Here is a 21,897-nt window from a genome sequence, read left to right as displayed (position 1 = left end):
GGCGTTTGTTATCATCTCAGGGGTTGCTCACTGAAACATGGATGGTCTCACGTTGATTCAGCATGGGAGCTGGTGCCAAGAAACACTGACCCACTCGTGTGACTGGCACTTTGGGTCTCAGGAAAAAGAACAACACCTCAACTGAGCCCTGCACTAAATCCTGAGGTGGCATTTCTAGGTGCTACCCTGAGAACAGGGAAAATCTTGACAGCTCACGCTGAATTCTGTTCTCCTGACAGAGAGGGTGACAAGGCTATTGTTAGGTGCATTTTCTTCATCTTAATTACTGTTCTGAAAAGCAAAGCATCAGTTGCTTTATTTCAGTTCATCAGATTTTTTCCTCTGGATGACTGAGGTCAAGGCTTCTGGAGTGACACATTCCAATGCTGTGCTTTTGCAAGAGTAAACATGAGGTAAAAGATATTTTAAAATTATTTGTACCAGTCTTCATAATTTGTAGACAAGCTAGACAAGGAACTGAAGTAACTTCTGAGAACGTTTTCCAAAAACACACATCTGAAAATCTGCATTAAAATAAAACCAAGTATTTTAAAGGTACATGGACCTTGTCAGTGTCTTAAGAACAGACTTTTCATCTCAGGATATGCCGTCTGTTGTCATTTAGCTGCAGCTCTCACTTCTGAGAGGCAGAGCATTAAATTACAAGAGATACAGAGTTCTCCCTCCGGAAGGTGGCTGAGGAACATGTGGAATATTTTATTGTAATGTGGTTGGGATTTCCCGGGGCAGCCTTACAGAGAACACAATGGTTGTACAAACCCGTGCTGAGCTCGCTGCTTTGCTGGCAATTCTGGCCCATGTCTGACATTAGGACATTGGTTTAGCTGGAATTCATTACTAGGGAGAATGAAGGGAGCTTTTTGTTAAGTGGAACTATATTTTGGCAAGAAAGTGTGACTGAGTGTGAGCTCAGGAGTGCTGGGAAGAGGAAAGCTGAGTGAAGGAAGCGTTTGTGAACAGGATCTGCATAGCAAATTGTACGTATCAAAACTGGAGCACAATTTCAGCTCATTTTTCAGCAGATCAGTTCCTGACATACCTTTCTGTGGTATAACCTGGCTTTGTCCAAGCCGGAGGGAAGGCAGTGCTGCTGCTCCACAGCTCGTCCGTGCGGTTTGTGCGCTCAGGTGCCGGTGGGCAGGTCGGTAGGAGCCCTGCTCAGGAGGGCGTGAGCACCTGAGGTGGCAGGAGGGAACAGCCCGGCTCTCCCGAGCCTGGGGCCAGGCTGTCAGTGTAACCCTCACTGTGTTCTCAGCCTCGGCACTGAGACTTCATCCAGCAAACCCCATTCGGCCCCTGAGTGCCCCTCGGCCTCCCATACCCCAGCCTCGCTCACCGCCCTGGCAACACCAGGCCCGGAGTCAGGCACATGCAGGCTTCCCAGGCACACACACTCACCCAGCCCTGTCAGAGCCTTCATGGGGGACCCTGCCTTGCTTTGCTGTTTCTCTGCTTACTTTTTAAATGAGTGTTTTCTTTTTCTCCTTCCTCAGCATGAAAGAGTCAGTGGAAAATGACTCGAGCTTCAGGGAATGGAGTCTTAGAAAGCAAATGATGTATGGGAAGAATGATTCTTTTTTCCTTAAGAGATGGAGATAGCCTCACTTTCCAGGCAGGGACTCTGCATCTCTAGTGGGCAGCCCTGTTCATTAGTCTGGTATTAATGATGATGCTGGTCCCCTGGGACAGCAGAAGAGCCCAGCACAGGGAATCTGGATGCAGTTCATGCCCATCAGGGATTGTTGTGTGAGGCTTTGGATCTTCGGGTAATCTTCAGCTTCCTTCAAGAAAATTGTGGTGGGGCTGATCCACAGACCTGGGATCTTGACAGAAATAGTGGATGATCTTTTTATTTACAGGAGTCAATAGAAATTATTTTAAGGAGGCAGAACGCAACTTAGGAGAACACCACCCTGATGTGTTCCATGCATCAGTGTCAGCAAAAGGGTTTTTTTATGCAATTCTGATCTTAATTAGGTACCTGAATTGTGTATCTGGGTTTTGTTTGATGACGTTTGCTTTTTAATTTGTTCTTCCATTGCAGACACTGCCTGGTCCCTCCCTCATCCCACTGTTCCCTTGTGATACAGTCCAGGATGTTTCCCAGGCCAGCGCTGCAGGTGCCTCTGTTCCTGCAACACAGCATTCCCACTCTGCCTCAGTTTATCCCTCCTCATGCTCTCTCTTCTCTTTACATTGTGCCAATTCTCCTTAAAGGCCCTTTGCAAAATGTTTTCATGTTGGTTCTTTTCCTTCACAGCTTCTTGCTGGCCAAATTCTTTCAATGTCTCGGTGGGTTGCTGGATGCCTTGAAGAGGATGACATGACCCTCTGAGGGCCTAGTTGGGAATTTTCAAAATAACACACTTAGGTACAACTCTCCTGTGGCTCAAGGCCACAGTCAGACATTTTAGCTCCATTGTAATGAGCTGGACAAGCTCCCAGCAAAGCAGCGACCGATTCTGGAAGCGCGGTCAGTGTTTGGAGCTGCCGGCGTATTTGTGCAAATATTGATTTTGGGACAGTCAGCCCTGTGTGCGTGGGCAGTGTGGTGCTGAACGCAGTGCAGTGAATGCTGCACTCCAGGAAACCAAGCAGCACATCAGAGGAATGTGTGTTGTAAAGGGGACTGGGCCATGGCTGTGCTCCTGTCCCATCCTGTCCCCAGCAGTGCCACGCTGCTCCGTGCTCCAGATTCCTTCTGTCCTCCCTGTGCTCCCTCTGACTGGCGAGAACCTCAGCGGTTCAGCAGGCTGGAGGCAATCCATCTTTTCCTGGGTGGGATGGGCTATTGTTGATGTCCACACCAGGTGTGAAGGGCCAGGGACCCCCACTGGCTGCTGCTTTTGAACTCTGTCCAGCGCAGATGACCTGTAAATCATTCACAGTGTGGGCAGCCACAGCAAGAGCTCCTGCTGGGTGCATCTCAGCCCAACATGCAGACCAGAACCTGTGGAGTTGAGAAAGGTCTGTATTTTCTTGTCTGGAATGCTGTGACACCTTTCTCTTTCTCATGGGCAGTGGTTAGAGGTGGGCATGAAGGGAGGGGTTGTCTGTCACTCCAGTTTAGAGGAAAAGCCTGTTCAACACTCGGTGTGCCTGAGGAAGATCTGCTCTCCTCATTACTGGAGCAGATCCTCAGCCAGGGTAATTCCACGTTTGATCTGCAATGACATGCTCCACTGGTGGTTCCTGTGCTCTCAGTAAGGTCTTTAATCTCCTGTCAGACCACCTCACAGGCAGAGTCACCTGCAAATCCACTCCAGCAGCAGCTGAACCAGAACACAGGCACTCCTGCTAAAGCACTTCTGCAGGTGCAGGCTGGATGTTTTCAACACTCATCTCAAACATTAACTGGAGCATTTTTTTCATGGTTTGAATTGCAAAAGCAGCACTGAATCAGATTTTGGAGGTCTCTGTTGTGCTCTCTGGAGTTATATTGTGAGGGTGCCTAATCAGGCACATCCCTGTTTCTTGATGGCTGCTATACATCATGGATCTACGTCCATAGGATAAGGCTGCAAGCTTACAAATCTACAGCCCCCATAACCTATAGGTGTAATGCAGTGGTTAAAGGAAAATGTTCTGCAGTTCATTAACAAGAACCTGAACACCTCCCAGCCAGCTGAAAGAAAACCAAAAGCTGATCTTTGCTGCACATAATTTTTGCTTGTGATGGAATAAGAGTTTGTCATCTGCGGAAGATGGCCCTGCATGCTGGTCTTTAATTCAGCTTTTAAATTGTTGAAAACACAAACAGAACCCCCCAACAAAGAAACTAACCAACCACCTACCCTCACCCAAAGAAGCCAACAGATACCTCTGGGTGAGGGAGATGAGGTGTGGCTGCTTATTCCCAAGTTACAGGTGAGAGTGTGTTTCTGAATTATGCTTTATTTCCCAGTGACAATTAAATAAACAATTTCAAAGCAGAGGCCTTTAGCTTTCCAGGTGTGAGCTGCAGCCTTTCCCCTGCCCATCTGATTGGTGCTGCTCTCAGTTTCCGATCAGCCAGAGAGCCGCATTATTTTCAGGTGTCAGAAGGGTGAGGCACAGGTGCCTGGTGCCAGGCACAAAAACCCCTGGGACTATTTAAGGCAGGCACAGGGTCAGACCTTGTTTGGCAGGGCCAAATGTTCTCTGTCGTGACTTCTTCCCTGTTTTGAGGCTTGTTACTGGAGACCAGTAACAGCAGAAGTGAGAAGCCTCATAAATGCAGGAATTCCTATGTGAGTATTTTAGAAAATGAGAGCTCTTCTGGGCTGAACTGTGAGGAGAAGGGAAGCAAAGATGCCTGTTCTGCAGGTAAGGAAGCCTGAATGCTGCTCTGGGGTCTTCATGTTGGCAACATAGGGAGCAAGAGTGTTTTTTACCTGATAAATGTAATTTACTTGCTGAGCTTGCCATGGTGGGTCACATAAAATTGGACTACGCTTTCCTGTGTAAGTTCAACTTGCTTTAGAAGACTTTCCTGCTATAGCTGTGCCAGCAAATAGTAAATGTAAGGGTTCTGGGGCTGTGTGTGCTAAATGAAGCAATGCTGGGTTTGTGGAGAAGTGGCATTCAGAAGCTGATGAAGGCAGAGGGGATGGTCAATTGCTGGGCCCTTTTAAAACCTTTGGCTTTAAGTGATGGAATAATTTTTGTCTGGAATAGCATGTGAAGAATTGTTTGGGAGGAGAAGGCATATGGAAGTGTGATATGGATTAAAAAGTGAATAGTGGAGGGTTCAAACTTGTAATTTTCTCCTTTTTCTCCATTTGTATGTTCAGCACAGTAATTCACCACCACTTTCAAGCGTTGAGAATATCTAATTTAAAATCCTTTAAAAAATTGTAGTTTTCCTAATTGAGACAATGAGGTTATAGCTGGATAATGATCTCCCACTGTCTCTTCTGCTGCTGTTGTCCTGACAGTATTGTCCTATGGTTTCTTTAATGGGTCACAGGGACTGCTGTGTGGCTGTTGGCTTTCCAGAGCTCTGGTAGTTGCTGTGTCCTACAGCAAATTAAATGCTCATGACCTGCTTTGCTTTGAGCTGTGCATGTGGGGTGGTTCAACATTTAAACCACGCTAAAGTTGTGGTGTCACTTATTAGACTTAATAAGTTTATTTGTGTTCTGGTTTAAAGTGGATCATCGCAGGCAAAATCAAGGTCTAATCCAAAAACCATTTCACACACATCTCCAGATGAGGTTTCTGAAGTCTGTGTTGGTTAATTATGCTCCAGCATTGAGTAATATTGTGCAGCTTCTTTCTCTGTGTCCTGCAAACTGGTTGTCCAGCTTGTGTTTAACCTCGTACTTGTGTGGAGAAATATCTGAACTGTTACACAGAATAATGTGAACTCAGCATTTAAAAAAATTGGTGTTTTTAAATGTAATGCTAAAAATGTCTGAAGTCTGGTGAAGCATATAAAGAAGTTCACTGTAACACAGTGACACAATCTGAAGGCCTCGTGTCTCAAGCAGGAGTGACCCGAGTAACAGGAGGAGGGATGAACAGGAGCACCACTGGTGAACTGGAATGCCCACCTGTGGCATTCCCAATAAACCCAGTAAAGGTGCTGGCTAAAGGCCTGTGCCCCTTGGGTCATGCTACTGACTCATTACAAGGAAAGGGGCAATTTTGAATTAATTTTATGGCTAGAAGTATTTCTAGAACATTCTGAGCTTTGGTGTGGTAGCTCTAAGCTATGGAGGTGTTGGTAATGGCACAGATCCGGGTCCCCTGTGCCCAGAGGTTCCTACAAACTCCTTTTTATCAGTGAAGTGAATTCCCCTCCAGCCCCAGGAAACCAGAGTCCAATGTGGCCCACCAAAGCAGTTTATAGGCTGATACCTGTAACTGCATTTATTTACCTGGGGAATGCCTTTTGGGGGTTGCCACTGCACTGAGCCGGGGGTGGAACAGGGCCTTGCCCTGGCACTGGGCAGTCAGCTTTAGCCCTGCTCTGGGATCTGGCTCCATATGTGGGCTCATTGGGATGGGGGGGAAATGCCATCATTTGACCAGCCCTTCCAGCACATCCTGCTGACCCTGAGCTGGACAGATGAGGCTGGGCACCCTTCAGCAGCAGGGTGAAACAAAAGCTTTCTGTTAGGGGTATTGTAAAGCAAGAAGGGGCTGGTGAGGGGCAGAGCATTGCCTTACTGGCTCCCTGAGGGACTTCTCTCGTGTTCATTGGTTTTGGAATGCGTGTTTCAGACTTCACTGTGCATTGGTTTGTGTCGGAACTGTCGGCTGGATCAAATGTCCTTTCCATTACTGAACATAATAAACTCTCCAAGGATGAATGCTGCAAACTATTCCAGAACACCATTTTCTTCCATAAAAGCCTCCTATGGAACATCCAGCTGCTGCGCTGAAAGTCAAGAAATCTGATGCTTTCGTACATATCAAAATACAATAAACCTCCATTTATTTTCCCTACATCTTACTCGTTTCTTGTCTCCCTGTTGCTGTTGGCATAACCCTTAATGCAAATTCCATCATCTTGGGGAGCACGGGGAAGGGGCAGTGTGCTGGGACAGACCCTGGTGCCAAGCTGGGGGAGCACTGTGCTCCTCACCTGCAGCCCCTGCCTGGCAGTCCCAGGGGCAGGAGATGCTGCAGGGTCCCCTGGGACACCTGGGCAAGCAGGGATCCTCTGGTCAGGAGTCAGGCTCTGGGATTTGGGATCCCCTGCATTCAGCCCAGCATAATCTGGTTTTATTTATCCTGTGAGGGATGTGGGACAGAGAGCACTTGGAAGCAACTCGACAGCCACTAAAATAAATGTTCTTTTCTGTTTATTCCTTGGCTTGCATCCGGAAATTAAATGTGCTGCATTAGGAATCTCAAACTTTGACTGTCTTACTGAGTCTTTAATTGAATACAGGTCAAACCCAAAAGCATGACCAACTTCTGTTGTTGCACTAGGAAAAATCACTGATTTTAGAGAGGCTGTAGGTACAGTACATCACTGCTGTACAAAATTCCTTTACTTTGATCAGGACATGGCAATGACTCTGGTTTTGAATGGTTGAAACAAGCAACAGGAAATAATCAGATCAGTAAAGACTTTAAGGCTGGTCTTGGGTAAAACTACTCCAAGTTGCGAATGCAGGCTGAGAGCTTTCTGTTTAAAGCTGGCAAGTCTCTGCTAAAAGCTGGTAATTTTTCCACAACAGTCAGCTTAATGCTGCAATTTTTGCATAAAGAAAATTGTTGAATCAAGCTGAAAGGAATGTGCCCTTAATTCTTTCAGCAGTTCTTGAGCCACACATTCAGCAACTCTGTTCACAAACCGCAGTAATGTTGCTCTTATTTCTACAACATTTGCCTCAATTTCCTGTTTTCTGGAATTTTTTGATATGAGGAGAAAATTACTTTTTTCCTCAGTGCTTTCTCAGGGCTGAAGGTACTTGTCAATATATGTGCACAAATGGTTTCACAAGACAGCTCAGCTCTGTGAGGCACTGTAACCTGGGCTGGTGCTGTAGCTGTGAGCTGGAACCCTGTGGCCAGAAGCTGGTCTAGACTGAAGTCCAGCTGGTTTGTCCTGCTGAATTGTCCCTGCCAGCTCTGAGACAGCAGGGACTTGTATGATTAAACAGTTTTTAAACCTCTGCCAGCATGTTAATAAAGCCTTGTTTATGTGCAAAGCACTTGGAAAACAACTCTAAACACTGGATTTATTTGCAGTAAATGTACTTAATCACAGAAGATTTTCATCTGAATTTGCAGACATTATGCACATTTTTTGCTTTGTTTCATGGCACAGAATCAGGCACTGGTTACCTGTTGGAAGGACTGAGTGGGTGGTTCTACAGAGGCTTCACCCCACTGCTCCTCTTTTCTCTGCGCTCACGCTCAGGTCAGCGTGCGGAGCTGCGTCCGTGCAGCAGCTCAGTGCAGTGATGGACCCCTGCAGCAGCTGCAGAGCAACACTGACCCTTTCTCTTCTTCAGGCAGAGCCTGTGTCCCTCAGAGCAGCTGAGGAAGGGAGGTTTCCCAGTCAGTGTTGATAGGCGGAGGAATCCAAAGCTGTACGTGGGCAAAATGATTGGTTTTCCAGCACTTGAACTGAAGCAGTCTTTCCTTTTCTAGAAAAGGACTTCCAGAATTTCTTTTTGACTGTAAGAATGAAAAAAGACAACTTGGCTTCTTTCCTTTTCTAAAAGGCTCAGCTCATTTCTGAGTCCTTCCTGGAAATGCATTTTCTGATGTTGAAATTAGCCAAGACCACAGTATCGCTGTCCGGGCATACTTAGCTGTAAATTCACATGTCTTGGCCTCTGGTTTGTTTTATCTCATGCGTGTTTAGCAGAAAGCCTTTGGCTTTGTTCTGGTTTTGCTGACGATGTGAGCTCCAAAGTGATTTCACCAGAAGGATGTTACAGTCCTGAGATTAAAATCATGTGTGTTGGACAAAACTGGCAGCTTCTGTGCACCACTGATCATGTGATGGCATGGCGTATAAGTGAAATAACATTTTATTCCAGTTTAGTTCTTGTGTCAGTCCCAGAGCAGTACCAAGGATCTGTGAGGTTCCCAGTGGGAGCTGCAATTCCTGCACTGTGGGTCCCAGGGCAGGAGCAGCGAGGGATCAGGGGCAGGGTGGGGAGCTGCTGTGGACCCCAGTCCTGGGGGGGTTCACCCTGCTGACTCGGACAGCCCTGAGGGGACGGGGGTCCCTTTTGCCCACACCTTTGGCTGCTTTCCCCTGTCTGTGCGTGCTTGTGTGGCTGGATGTCTGCACATCCCACCAGTGTCTTACCAGGAACATTGCTGGGCTTCTAGTGCTGCTTTCCAAGCAGGGGAAAATGCCTCTCAGGGGAAGTGAATGGAGCCCTGGAAATGGAGAGCCGTGGCTGACAGGCTGTGCCAGGCTCCGAGCTCAGGCTGCCTCCAAGGCAGGCAGGTTCCACATGGGCTGCTCTGACCCAGGAGGTGCACTCTGCTCCCTCTGTCCATCTCTGATGTTAAAGGAATAAGAAACATCTGGCAGAGAGGCCACGTAGCTCAAATCTTTTAAACACAGATGCTTTGGAGAGTTGTGTACAAACATGGAGCTTGAGTTCTCTTTGTTGTTGAAACATCTGACGTTTTCCCCTGTGCTGAGCCTCTGCTCTACCTGGCAATCTTCTGTGGATGGTCTCTTGCTGGCTTTTCCTTTCCTCCTGGTAATACTGGTTCAAGTATAACACTGAGGTAGGAATGCCACAGGGCTTCCTCTGCTCCTGCTGGCAAGGTTTCCCTTAGGACTGTGTAGAAAATACCTGGCTGGTTGTGTTTGAGCTGGATTTAATTTCTAGGTCATGGTAAGCAGGGATGAGGGGCCAAATTCTGATCCAGTGATGACATGGGTAAACTCCCACTGATTTCCAAAGACTGAATTGGCTGTAGAGGGCTGAGTTTTGCAAATCCGAGTGCCTCTGACAAACACATTTGGCTCACTTTCTGCCAGCACTCCATTATTTTTTCCCCAGTTCAGATGTTTATGTGAGTGCTTGCTGGCTGGAGAGGCTGAATGTGTCTGGATACATTTGAGGGTATAAATGAAACTAAACAAATACAGCAAATGCCATCAGCTCTGCTCAGCTGGAGGAGCCTTACAAAGCTCTTGTCTCACAGCTCTGCTCCTCTGGTTTCTCCTGGCTGGGAGGACACAGGTTTCTTGTAAGAGTTCCCACAGGTGCCACCTCCCAGATCTGCACAGGGGCTTAACCCCACTGGCCTGGTGCCCCAGGTGAGCCTGAAATGGCAACCAGGTTTTCATAACGGCCCTGAAATTTATGGTGGGCAGAAATGCTCAGAGACAAAACCCTCTTATGTCATATGGATAAATTATTTTTGAAGCATGAGAAGTACTGATTTTAGCTGCACATGTCTATAATTAGCAGTGCAAAACAAATTTGGGGCCAGAACCTTCCCTGCAGGTCCGGCAGTGCAGTACTGAGCCAGTGTGATTTGTTTATCTTGATATTGAGATAAGCAACAGTTGTGGTTTAAGCCCCAGCCAAAGCCAGCACAGCAGTGTGTACAACAGTTTTTACAATTTTATTCCAAGTATTAAAAATACAATAAAATTTATCTATATGGCTCTGAGAGGAGTAGTCACCTCAGTGAAATGTGCTTTCAGCAGCAGGAGTGTAGGAGTGACACACGGTGGGAAAACATAAAACGGAGCATAAACACCTTCCACAGACCAGGGTGTTCGGGGAACTGCCTGAATGTGCAAAGCTCTGACGTGGTGTGTGTGACTGCCAGAGCAGCCTCTGAAATGGGACACAGAGCTGAAAGGGGTTTGCACTGAGGCCTTCACAAACCTCTGCCTTCAGATCGCGTGGTCAGCAGCTCTGGTGCTGCATAGAGGGAACGTTCTACCCTCATTACAGAGGGGATGTTTAACCTTCATTTCCTTTCTGGCCTGGCATGACAGGGGATGTGGAGATTTTCTCTGTCCTTCTGGATGTACACACTGTTCTTTGCTATTTTTCTATTCGATATTATGAGCTGTAATTTTGTGTTAAAACCAAACACTGCATGGAAGCAGCAGTCAGCAGGGAGTCAAGGAATGCTGGACATAACGTACTTTCACACTTGTTAAGCCATTGCACTGAGCAGTTTGACTCATTGATGCTTCTTCCTCTCTACTTTCCTGGATATCTAATGCTATCCTGGTTTTCCTTTGCAGTTTTTTTGCTGTCGTTCCTGTGGTCACTGCCACATATGCAGCATTCAGCACAGGGCCATAAATCATAGAATCATTTGTGTTGAAAGAGACCTCTGAGGTCGAGTGCAGCTGGTAACTTGGCCGAGGTGTTCCTGTGCCGTGGGAGCTCCGGGGCACAGTGCTGCCCTCGGGGGCTGTGGGGCTCTGCCCCCTCTGCCAGCAAAGCAGCCCGTGCTGGAGCACAGCCCTGTCAGTGCTGATCTGGGTGCCAGCCCCCCGCTCCCTGCTGCAGCACCACCCAGCCCCTCCTGCTCCCTGCAAGAGTCTGCACGGACTTGACAGCGCTGGGTTTACACTTGGACTCGATGATCTTCAGTGTCTCTACCAGCCTAAACCGTTCCCTGTGCATGTGATGGAAGCCCCTTGTAAGCCCATCACCTGCCCGGTGCTGGCACTGGCATGGGTGGGAGGCAGGAGCTAAGCTGGGAATGCCAGTGAGCATCAGGTGCCCTTTGCATGGGCATCTCCTGGGGCTCTGTCCACGCCCCACTGCCCTCTCCTTGCACTCTGGAGGTAAAGCCCAGAATATGCCAGGAAGTTTTTCCTTCCTGAGCTGGTGGAAGTGGATGGAAGGAGGGAGCCTTTTCCACCTGCAAAAACAGGTTGTGTTTAAATTGTTCATAGGTGTTATTAGGAGGCTGTGATACATTTCCGGGTATAGTTTTTGAAATACTTTTATTTCAAGACCAAGACAAGCCAGAGAGCCTGAGTGACATGTCCAACTCATGGGCTCATTCCCAGAGATAGTAATTTCCTTGGCTTGGACAGCTGACTGGGATCCAGCTCTCATTTCTGACTTCATCTGAAAATCTGACAGAGGAAAGTGCTGACCTTGCTGAGGCATCCCACAGGTGATAAGAAAGGGTCAGACACTCAGGGCCTCTTGTCCATGGAAGAAGCTGAGACCATTTTCCCCTCGCTGCAGGAGGCAGGCTGCTGCAGCTGGGCTGGGTTCCTGCCTGGTGGGAGCTGTGGCTCCTCTCCCCCAGGGGAACCAGTCCCTGCCTGGGGTCAGGTCCCCTCCTGGACACGGGGAGGACGCTGTGGATGGGGAACGCAGCCACGTTTTCCCTACGGCTGCTGCCGTGAGCGGCCAGTCCGCTCCTGGAGTGTCAGCTCTGGCTTGTGAACACCTCTGGGATAAACTGGCTCTGGGAGCTAAAGCCAGAATTTGTTTCTAGACAGAAAGAATTCAGTCCATGGAAAAACCATAAAAGTTTCTGGTTGTGGCAGGATTACAGCAGGGCTGACAGTGAAAGTTCCTGCTTGGAGCAGGATTACAGCAGGAATGAAATTTCTCAGGAACTCATAGTTTCCACTCAAATACAGACATTGATAATTTTATAATTGCCTCTTTGTGGCTTGAAGTCAACTTCCTCCTGAAGTTGATTTTTCTGTTTTGTAGAAGCTAAGTCTTCCACAATGCATTTTATAATTTTAAAAATATGTTATGAAATTGTGTTTTATTAGAGCCAGCAAAACTGCAGGCAAAGGTACTTTTATTTTGGAATTTAGTGTGTTATCTCTGTCACTCAGAATTGCTCCGTGTTTAGATTCAGCCCTGCTGGAGTCAAACCTGGCAGCTCTGTGCCTCTTCCAAAGCATGAAGCCGATCCTGCTCCGGGACCTGTGGCACAGGTACCTGGTTTGCCCTGGGGACACTTTCCACTGACTGCCTGGAAGCTGGATGCAGTCCCAAACTAACACACTCAGGCTTCCCAGAATCCCTCTTTTCCCAGGATGTAATGCCTACCCCTTCCTTGTGTCCCGCTGCTGGGTGGGCGTGCAGCTCCTGCTCCCGCAGCACCCCGGCAGCTCAGGGATGCAGCTTGGGGATAACTGGAAGTTATTGCTCAATTAAATGCCACAAGAAGGTTGCCAAGGCCACCAGGCTGTGATGGACTGGGGCAAGAAACACTGGTTGCTGATTGCTGGGATTGTTTAAAAAGTAAGGGCTGTGGGTTTTTAATCTGACACCATTCACATTCTGAGGCTGTTCCTATGAAGTTTTGGTAAACCCTTTTGGCCAGTCCTTGGTCAAATCCCAGCAGAAATCTCAGTCCTGTTAACATTCTAATTATTTTCCTCGACTCTGTTGGTTATTGGCAAAGGCTGTAGATTCTCTTGCAGCTTTTTAGTGGTTTTACGCATGAGAAAATGAAGGGATGCACTTTCCAAAGTGATGGGGCCACAGAGTGAGACTTGTCAGGGAGTCTGCAGGCACCAACAGTAAGGTTTGCCTTTGTCCCTCGGACTGTGCAAAGCCATGAGTCACTTCCCACCCCTGCCTTCACCTTCCCACAGGCAAAACACAGTCTTGGAGCTGATTTAATATTTAGAGAAGTGGTTTGAGAGGTATTTGCTTAGCTTGCACTATTATTATTAAAGACAGAAATGGGTTTTTAAAGGTTTTAGTGAGTTATAATTGTAGATGATTTTCACTTCAAATCACCCAGTGGGGACTGGCTCTGCAAAATGGGGAAACCTGAGCTGCAGCAGTGACGAGCCCCAGGGACTTGGTAGTTTCATTGCAACTCCACTGCAGTTGCTTCAGAATCACAGAATCACTGAGGTTGGAGAAGACCTCTGAGATCATAAAGTGCAACCTTTGACTAAACACCACCTTGTCCCCAGCCCAGAGCACTGGGTGCCACATCCAGTCTTTCCTTGGACACCTCCAGGGATGGAGACTCCGCACCTCCCTGGGCAGCCCCTTCCAATGTTTAACAACCCATTCAATGAAGAAATTCTTCCTGATATCCAACCTGAACCTCTTCAGTGTAGCTTGAGGCTGTTTCCCCTGTCCTGTCACTTGTTGCTGGAAGCAGAGGCTGACCCCTACCTGGCTACAACCTCCTGTCAGGTAGAAGTTCCAGCTTCAACTTGAGAATCTTGAGTCTTTTGCTGGAGACTGAGCAGGACCCTGCAGCAGCACTGCAACCCGCTGGGCACTGCAGGTGCTTTAAAGCTCAACAAAAGTCTCTGTAATGAACCTTCAGTTAATGAATGCCAACAATCAGTTGCTGCAAATTCATGTCCTTGATACTTATTAGAAGTATTTGACATTGCAGCACTTCTCAGAATTCTTGTGAGGCCAAACCCTGTGAGCCTGTTCTAAGAACTGGCTGAGAGTGAAGAACAAACTTTGCACTGAACACAGATGTGTTGCTCACATGCTCCTGGTAAGGAGAGTGTATGGACAGGACTCTGCTTACACAGAGGGGTTTTCCCCCCTCATAGTGCATCTACTGAAGTTGTGGATTTTCTGCTTTAGTTTGAAACAGTTTCAATTTTAACATCAATCGAATACTTCCTGCAATATTTTCTTGTAGTTTTGTACAGCTTTGGTAGATTGAAAGATGGAGGTACTGTACATGGTCCTGGCTTGAATCCTCACTCTTAGCCCTTACGTGGTGGGATTATTGCAGGAGGGATTTCTGTTGGCTCAGCTCTGAGCAGTCAGAGGTGACCCATGATCCCAAATGCTTTGCAGGGTGATTTGAGAAAACACATTGGTGGTACCTGGTGTGACCAGGGACATTCAGCTCTTCTGAGGAGCTGTTCAGCACCATTCTGTGTCCCCTTATGCGTTTGTGCTCCCTGTGTGTCCCATCCTGATGGGTGAGTGTCAGCTGGTTGGTTTGAGCAGCCACTGTTTTGTGGCAATTGCATCTTGTTCAAAACTCTGTGGCCTGGATCTCCCTGAGACTTCCAGTGCTCCTCAGCTCCAGCCTGGCCACAGATGCTCGGAGAATATTGGTTCAGGATGTCTGGGTCTGGCTGAGAATGGGTGTGAGAAACAGAAGTGGGGGGAGAAAATGTGTCCCCAAATGAGGATATTGGGGGTTCAAGTTTTCAGTTTTGTGTTTGATTTTAGCCAAATGACTGATTTTGTTATACAGTGAGAGAATGAAAACTAGAATGTTAGTGTGAGGTTGCCTTTAAAAATGCACTTATTGGGGAGTAACCTTTCACTATGATCTTTGTGGAAACAAGATGAAACCTGCAGGTTTGCCAGTTCTGACTGCACCACACATGTGAGATGCATTGCACACATGGCTACTGCTCAAGTTCTGGTGCTTTGGAGTGTAATTCTCACTGTAGGTTAGTAGCGGCAGGATACAACTTCACAGCACAGAGCTGCTGCTAAACCAGCTCCCACAGGCAGGGAAACAGCCCAGGCTCCCTCAGAGCACTTCCATGATTCCACAATGGTGATGCCTTTTCTGAGTGCTACCACAGAATGGACCTTCTGTTGGCACAAATGGGATGTGACCTGTGTTTCTCCAGAGCATTAAGATCTTCCAAAGATCAGTAAGATGGTTTTATACCCATCTGAGTTGTGTAATGTACCCTGGCTGAGCCCCCACTTTTCCAGCAGGAATAGGAACAGTTTAACTCCATCCTCCTGGCACGGCTGCAGGGATGGCCTCAGGGGATGGGTAACAGGTAGCACGATGGTTTTAGCTTGCTTTAGCCTTTCTCTTACAAATACACAGGCTGAGTATCTGTGGCACTTTGGCCAAACCTCCTCTTGCATAAAGAAACTCCCTGGGGTTTTTTGTGTTGGTGTTTCCAGCAGCTGCTGAGAATTACTCCTGGTCGTTTCCTTTCCCTCTCCTATTCACAAAAGGAACAAATTAAGAAAGTCAAGATTTTCTGCTTACAAAATGAGAGAAAAAGCTTTGTAGAAATGAGGTCTGGGCAGCAGTTGGGTCTTTGTTTTGTGCTGCAGGACTTGCTTATGCAAGGGAGAGCCTTTGGCAGGGCCCTGCAGGGAGGTGGGCACGGGGCACCTCTCCTCCGCTGCTGGGAGAAACAGGATAAGAGAGATCTGTGGAGGGGGAAACATGCAATACACCTGAGGGGCAAATTGTGTCCCAAGAGTCCACACTTTCCCTAAGGCACTGTACTCATTCAGCACAAGTCATGTAATTACCTCCTTGTCAATGGAAGTCCCATATCTGGGACATAAGCTGCATAGTTGGTTTAATAAATATTAGATCCAGTGTAAATGGTTACTTTCTGCTAGTCCTGCTCACCATGGCTTTATCTGCTTAACAGCAATATCAGAGTCTTCCCAGCACTCGGGAATCACCATCTTTGCTTTCCTTTGCTCCTAATTTTGGAGAAAGGAGTGGGGGCAGTGAGAGCAACATGGCATCGAGCTGTGCAGCATGGGCTGCCTTCCCCAGCAGGGCTGGAGAGGAACTGGGCTGCTCCCAGCACCCCTGAGGGTGCCTTGGCAGCACAGGCTGTGTGTCTCTGAGGAGTCCCACACCCAACAATCCCATTCCAGTGACTGGTCTCAGACTGGACAACACTCCTGACCCCTGGGATCTGTGTGAGTCAGGAGCTGCCCTCTCTCAATTTGTAGTTTATACTATCAGGAACAAACCTGCAATCACTTCCCTGACCTTGGGTATAGCCTGGAATAATGGGGATGTCCTGGAGCAGTGGGGTAGAGCTGGTCTCCTGCGCCCCAGAGCAGATGGAACTCTGTATTATCTTATATATACTCTTCAAAAACATCTCAAAGTGTTCAATTGGCAAGATAAACAGCAAAAGTAGCTAAATCCTGGATTTCATCATGCTTTTTTTTCTCATTTGCTATTGCAGTTCCATTTCAGAGCTCTGTTGCTTTAGCAGCAGCTTAATCCCCCCAGTGCCACTGCATCTCAACTGGAGAAGCTGTGAAACTCTGGGTTGGATAATGTCTCTCCTGTTCCTCATGCCTGGTGACTCTGCAATTCCAAAGTGTCACTAATTTCAGAATTCAGCCTTCAACATGTGCTCCTGCTTGTGTACACATGTGCATTCACAAAGCCAGAGATGTGTTTGAGTCAACAAATCCAACCCGCCTCTTGCTGCAAGCAGTTCCCAAATGGTCTCTCTCCTGTTTGTGGTCTCCCAGGTGCTCGTTCCCCTTCCCAAGTGACTGCCTTGGGCTTCAATTCTATCAATTATTTTGCTTCTTCAACTGCTGATTGTCCCTCAGGTTCCTTCTCTGCCAGTCTGTTCCCCCAGGATGGCAAATCTAACTCCAGCAAGCTGCTGCTGGATCCAGAATTCAGGAATTGTGCTTATTGTTGTAAAAATGGGAAACTGTATGAGAACTAGAACTACATGAACATTGAGAAGCTGGCAGTGGGAAGTGTGAGCTAGGTGAAATTCTTGTTACAAGTTTGGGTGTCTTAAATTACTTTGAACCACAAACTTTAATGTAGAAGGGGAAATCAGTGGAGGTGGTTGGCAGTGTGTGTAGGTCCTGGTTCTGTGTGTGCTCAGTGAGGGGGTTTCTGTCCTGATCTGCCTCCAAAGCAGCTGCTGTGTTGGTTCAGAGCGAGATGCCCTTGTCCAATAGTGCACCCAGGGAGCAGCTCTGCTCCTCTGAGCCTGTTGCTTCACTTGGAACAGAAAGAGTGAAAAGCAAAACTGTTGCTGCCTTCCTGCCAAACAGTAAAAAGTCACATGTTTGAAAAGAAGATTTCAGTTTGAAAGCATCAAAGCAAAACACTGACTTATTTGAAAACCCCCATTATCTTATCCTGATAATAATGTTCATTTTAGACAGAGTTGGAAGATGTTTTATTGGGTACTTTGATGCCTTCATGAGCCCAATATGTTTCTGGAGCTGGTGCTTTGTCTTGTGTTCAGAAATACTGCATGTGCTACACTTCTGCTTAATAAAGTTTCAGAGAATTGCTTTTTTTCAGTTCAGGGTATGAATTGTCAAAGAAGGCATTTGTTTCCATTTATACAACTTGCAATTTGGTAATGCTTATTACAGATGAAAAAGCAGTACCCAAATTCTCTTGCATAAAATGTCTTGTGAGTTCCATCCCTTCATTTCATAGAAACAGGCCAGTTTTCAGTCCTGTGAGTGTCATTAAAAAGTACAGATACTAATAATGAAGAAAGAAAGCAGAGATAACTGAAGCTTAGTGAAGTGATATGAAATCTAGTACTGGCTTCTGAATATCAACCCAAAAGCTGTTCCCGGATTCAAGCGGTATTTCCAGCCCCATGCTGCTCTGACTGTACTGACTGGTCAGTGGGTGTCCACCAGAGGCATTAAAGGGCAGAATAAGTGGTTTTTGCTTTTTACTACAAGGTTGCAACTTGATTGTCTGAAGGCAAATGTGGACAACATTCAGTGTCTCCAGTGCTGTGCTGTGCACCTTTCCCCCTTCTTGAGTCTCCAGGCACCTGTCACAGCCCGTCCTTGCCCTGCCAGGAGGGAAGGACCGCCAGAACTGGTGCTCGTGGGTTTTGAGGCCCTCGGGTGGAAGGGAGACCGTCTGCAGGGCTGCACTGCCTCCCGGTGGCTTTTCCCTTCCTTGCCTAAAATACTTCATTTGGGTGCAGCCCCCTCACTTCGGTGTCTAGCTGTAGGGTAGCAACCTGCAGTATTTCTGCCTTCCCCTCACCCTGTATGATGGCTGCAGCCCCCAGCACCAGCGGTGCCGGGCACATCTGTCCCCCTCCTGCTGAAGCTTCTGCCACCGGTCCCTGGGCTGTAGTGTTATTTCCCCGCACGGCCCTTCAACGCCCCTGTCTCCATCCCTCACCCCGCCAGGGCATTGGGCACCACGGGCTGGCTGTCCCCAGCAGGAGCGGGGCAGGGTGTCCCCGACCCCATCACCCATCGGGGTAGCCAGGCTGTGACGGACCTGCCCAGACGTGGGGCCCTGGCAGCACCCCTCGGTTCAGCCAGGGCCCACACCAGTGACCTGCCCAGTACACGAGGTAGTGCAGGACACCTAAACCTCAGGGCAGGCTTAGATTGCATACTGGGAAATAATATCCATAGGCTGCACATGGCAGTGGTGGAGTCCCCATCCCTGGAGAGCTTAGAAGCCGTGTGGATGTGGCACTTGGGGTACATGGGTTAGTGGTGGCCTGGGCAGTGCTGAGGGGATGGTTGGACTCAATGGTCTTGGAGGGCTTTTCCATTCTGTGACTGACAGACAAAGCAAGGGCTTGTTGATGCCATGATGGTTTTTTGCCTTTTCTTTTATACCCCTGTTATATCTTTTTACAACTTCTGTATTCCTAGTGCTTTTTGCCTACATTCTTGGACTTGTTCGTCAAGCTGAGAGACTCAACATTTTAGAAGCTTCATAGTTAGGGATCATTGTGCCCCAGACCCCAAGGTCCTCTCCAGAACACATTCTGTAAACCAAGATAGAACCATCCAGGGGAAGGTTCCTTGGGGAGGGGAGCTCACTCGAGCCTCTCACTGGGGAATCTTTGATAGATATGCTAATTAGTAAGACCTATAATGTGATACCCAATCTTTTGGGGTGGGCATTTGGCAGGGTGCATTTCGGTGCATATGACCTGGATGTGTGCACCTAAGGATCCTTAAAATAAATACCAAGGTAAAATCCCCTTTTCCCTTCTAACCGTGTTTCATTCTTGATTTTAAGACCAGGAAAAGGCATCATTGTAATGCTGTGAGAGTGCAGTAAGTGGAAATGCAATAGGGGTGTAAGAGGGGTGAGGGAGGATTGTTGTTAGAAACAGATGTAAGGTTATAAACCCACACATTTCTCCTTTCAAACCACAATTTGAAAATTCAGTTTGATGTTGCAACATTTATTTATTTTTTGCTGGGCTGACTTACTGAGGTGGCAGGTCAGTGCCTGATTGAGTCCATGCCACTCTCTCCATGGCTGAACAATCTGCAGTGACAGGCAATCCCAGCTCTGATTGTCCATGTCCTGGAGCACACGGATGCAGGGGATGCTGGCTCTGAGCAGGGTGACATGCTGGCTCTTCTTCCCATTGCAGTTTTAAGCCTGGCTTTAGTCTGCTTAACTTTGCATTAATTTTTTTCTGAAACATCAGTAGCTCGGACTACATGAAAGTGCAGAGGGTGGAAAGCAGGGCATGCTGCATGGCCTCTTGGTACACCGTGTGCAGGAAGGGCAGCAAGATATAACTACGGGATGATTTGGGCTGGGGAGTGTCTTAAAATCATCTCATTCCACCCATGTGCCATGGGCAGGGATACCTTCCACTAGAGCAGTTGCTCCAAGCTCCATCCAGCCTTATTTAAAGAAATAAATCAGGAGGAAAAAGACTAAACCAAATGCTTGTTTGCTTTAGAAAGCTGTGAGCAGTGGGAGAGCACATGATGCACAGCAGTGGTGGGTGCTGGTTAGGGCTCTGGACAGTGCTGGCAGGGCTGGTGCTGGGGTGAGGCGTGAAGGGTAATCACTGCACGGGATTGATCTGGATTTTAACACCCACGTGTTTCATTTGGCACCTCATCCCCTGTCTGAGAGAGATCTTGTGCTGTCCCAGCTGGTCTCTTTGACTGAAAGGGCTCCAATTAAATTAGCATATGGGCATTTCCATATTGCAGCTGATGCTGTAGGGCTCCTTCAGGTAGATCAGTTCATGACTTCCTTTATCTGAGAGTGCTGTGGGTTCAGGGAGGTTGCTGGGGTGGTTCACTGGAGGGCAGAGAAGTGCCTCTGGCATGAGATGAGACATGAGACGCTGGTCTTTGAAGGTTAAGCACTGTGAGTTCCTGCCTAAGCCAAGGGTGACCTCAGGACAGGAACAGAGCTGAGCCCAGGCTGTCACTGCACAGCCATGCTTCCATCTGGAGACCAGCATGGAAGGAGAGTGGGAAACCTTCCTTAAGTGCAACAAAGTAAAACACCAGTTTTGTGGTGGTTCCAGGTCTGGCCTCGTCTTCCTCTGTGCTGTTTGCCCACGCCAGAGCTGTCCTGGGAGCTCCCGTTGCTCCTGGGGAGGGATGGGGCAGGAGAGGGCTTTGTCCTGCATTCCCCATCACTCAGCTGTGCCTTATCTTCTCATGCCACCTGAAATCTGTCTCCTTTACCTATGTTTTACCTCTCAGCCCTTGATAAGAGGAGACGGGTTCACTGGCCTGTGCCCAGCCCTGTGTGCACACGTGTCACTGTGCTGGGACCCAGGGCCAGGCCACCCTCACCTGTGTTGGAAGGGGCTCACCCATCCCTCTGCCCAGCACCTGGCGCTGGTCCCCAGGGCAGGTGAAGTGACCATGGAGCTGTGTTCTCTCTTGGTTTTGTTGGAGCGAGGTCAAGAACATCGGGCTTTCACTGGCTGTTGTGCTGCAGAAGGACTGAGGAGAGAGAGAGAGAGAGAGAGAGCACGGATGGATTTTTAAAATATGTGAATAGGTTGGAGGTGCCCAGAACTTAAAGAAATGCCTGAAAGTTAGACTAAGGGCCAGTCTTCACCTGTGTTTGAGCTGGTGGCACATGGTTCAGCTTCCAGCCTTCTGTGATGTTTCATGCTCTGCTCCTCCAAAGGATGCTCCAGCCCCACAGGCTGCTCAGCCTGAGAGAGCACAAGGCTGTGCTGATTTGCTGTTGGTAGAACTTCAGCAAAAGAAATAACCTAAATTTTAAGCTGAAAAGGTAAAACCCTCAATTTTCTTTAGAGCAGGGTTTCTAGAGCTACAGCTGTTCTTTTCATCCCTCCTTGTGTGCCTGCCTGCACTTGGAGTGTTTTCGTAGTCAAATTATTGCCTGTTTGAATTTATTCCTACCTGTCCACCCTGTGCAGAAGTGGTTGCCTCTGGAAGATGCATAAAAATCTTTTGATTCTGAGAATAGTGGCAATTAAATTTGATCTGTCAAATATTAACCAGATGCACTGGACTACGGAGTATTATTACTATTTTTTGTCTACCAACCCTACTATTGCACAAGGGGTTGGTGTGTTGCGCGAGGCAAAGATGCCTTTGCCAGGGCACGAGGTGCCAGTCACTGCCTGAGGGGTGGCAGCGGGCCAGGGGCTGCCCTGGGCTGATCGCCCCAGGCATCCCTGCGAGCTGGGCTCTGCCCGAGCCGCTGCCCCGCGGCATCGCTGTGGCCCGAGCTCCGGGTGGGCTTCTGCCTGACAGAGCTCAGCTCATCGCTGTGGGATATCCAGCACGGCTGCCCGCAGCTGGGTGTCACCGTGCGGCAGCCCGCGGCCACCTCCTCGTCCCTGCTCGCCCGTCCCTGGGGGCGCTGGGCCGGTGCCGTGCCGGGACAGGGACGGGGGGCGCGGGGCTGGCCGGGGGCTGTGCCGGGACAGGGATGCGGGGCTGAATGCGGGGCTGTGCCAGGACAGGGACGGGGGGCGCGGGGCTGGCCGGGGGCTGTGCC

Source organism: Corvus kubaryi, unplaced genomic scaffold, assembly GCF_017639235.1.
Source record: "Corvus kubaryi isolate FWS band 111438036 unplaced genomic scaffold, C.kubaryi_AGA036_p1.0 37397, whole genome shotgun sequence".
In the NCBI taxonomy this organism is placed as follows: Eukaryota; Metazoa; Chordata; class Aves; order Passeriformes; family Corvidae; genus Corvus; species Corvus kubaryi.
The sequence above is the reverse complement of the archived record's forward strand: the minus strand, read 5'-3'. Positions refer to the sequence as shown.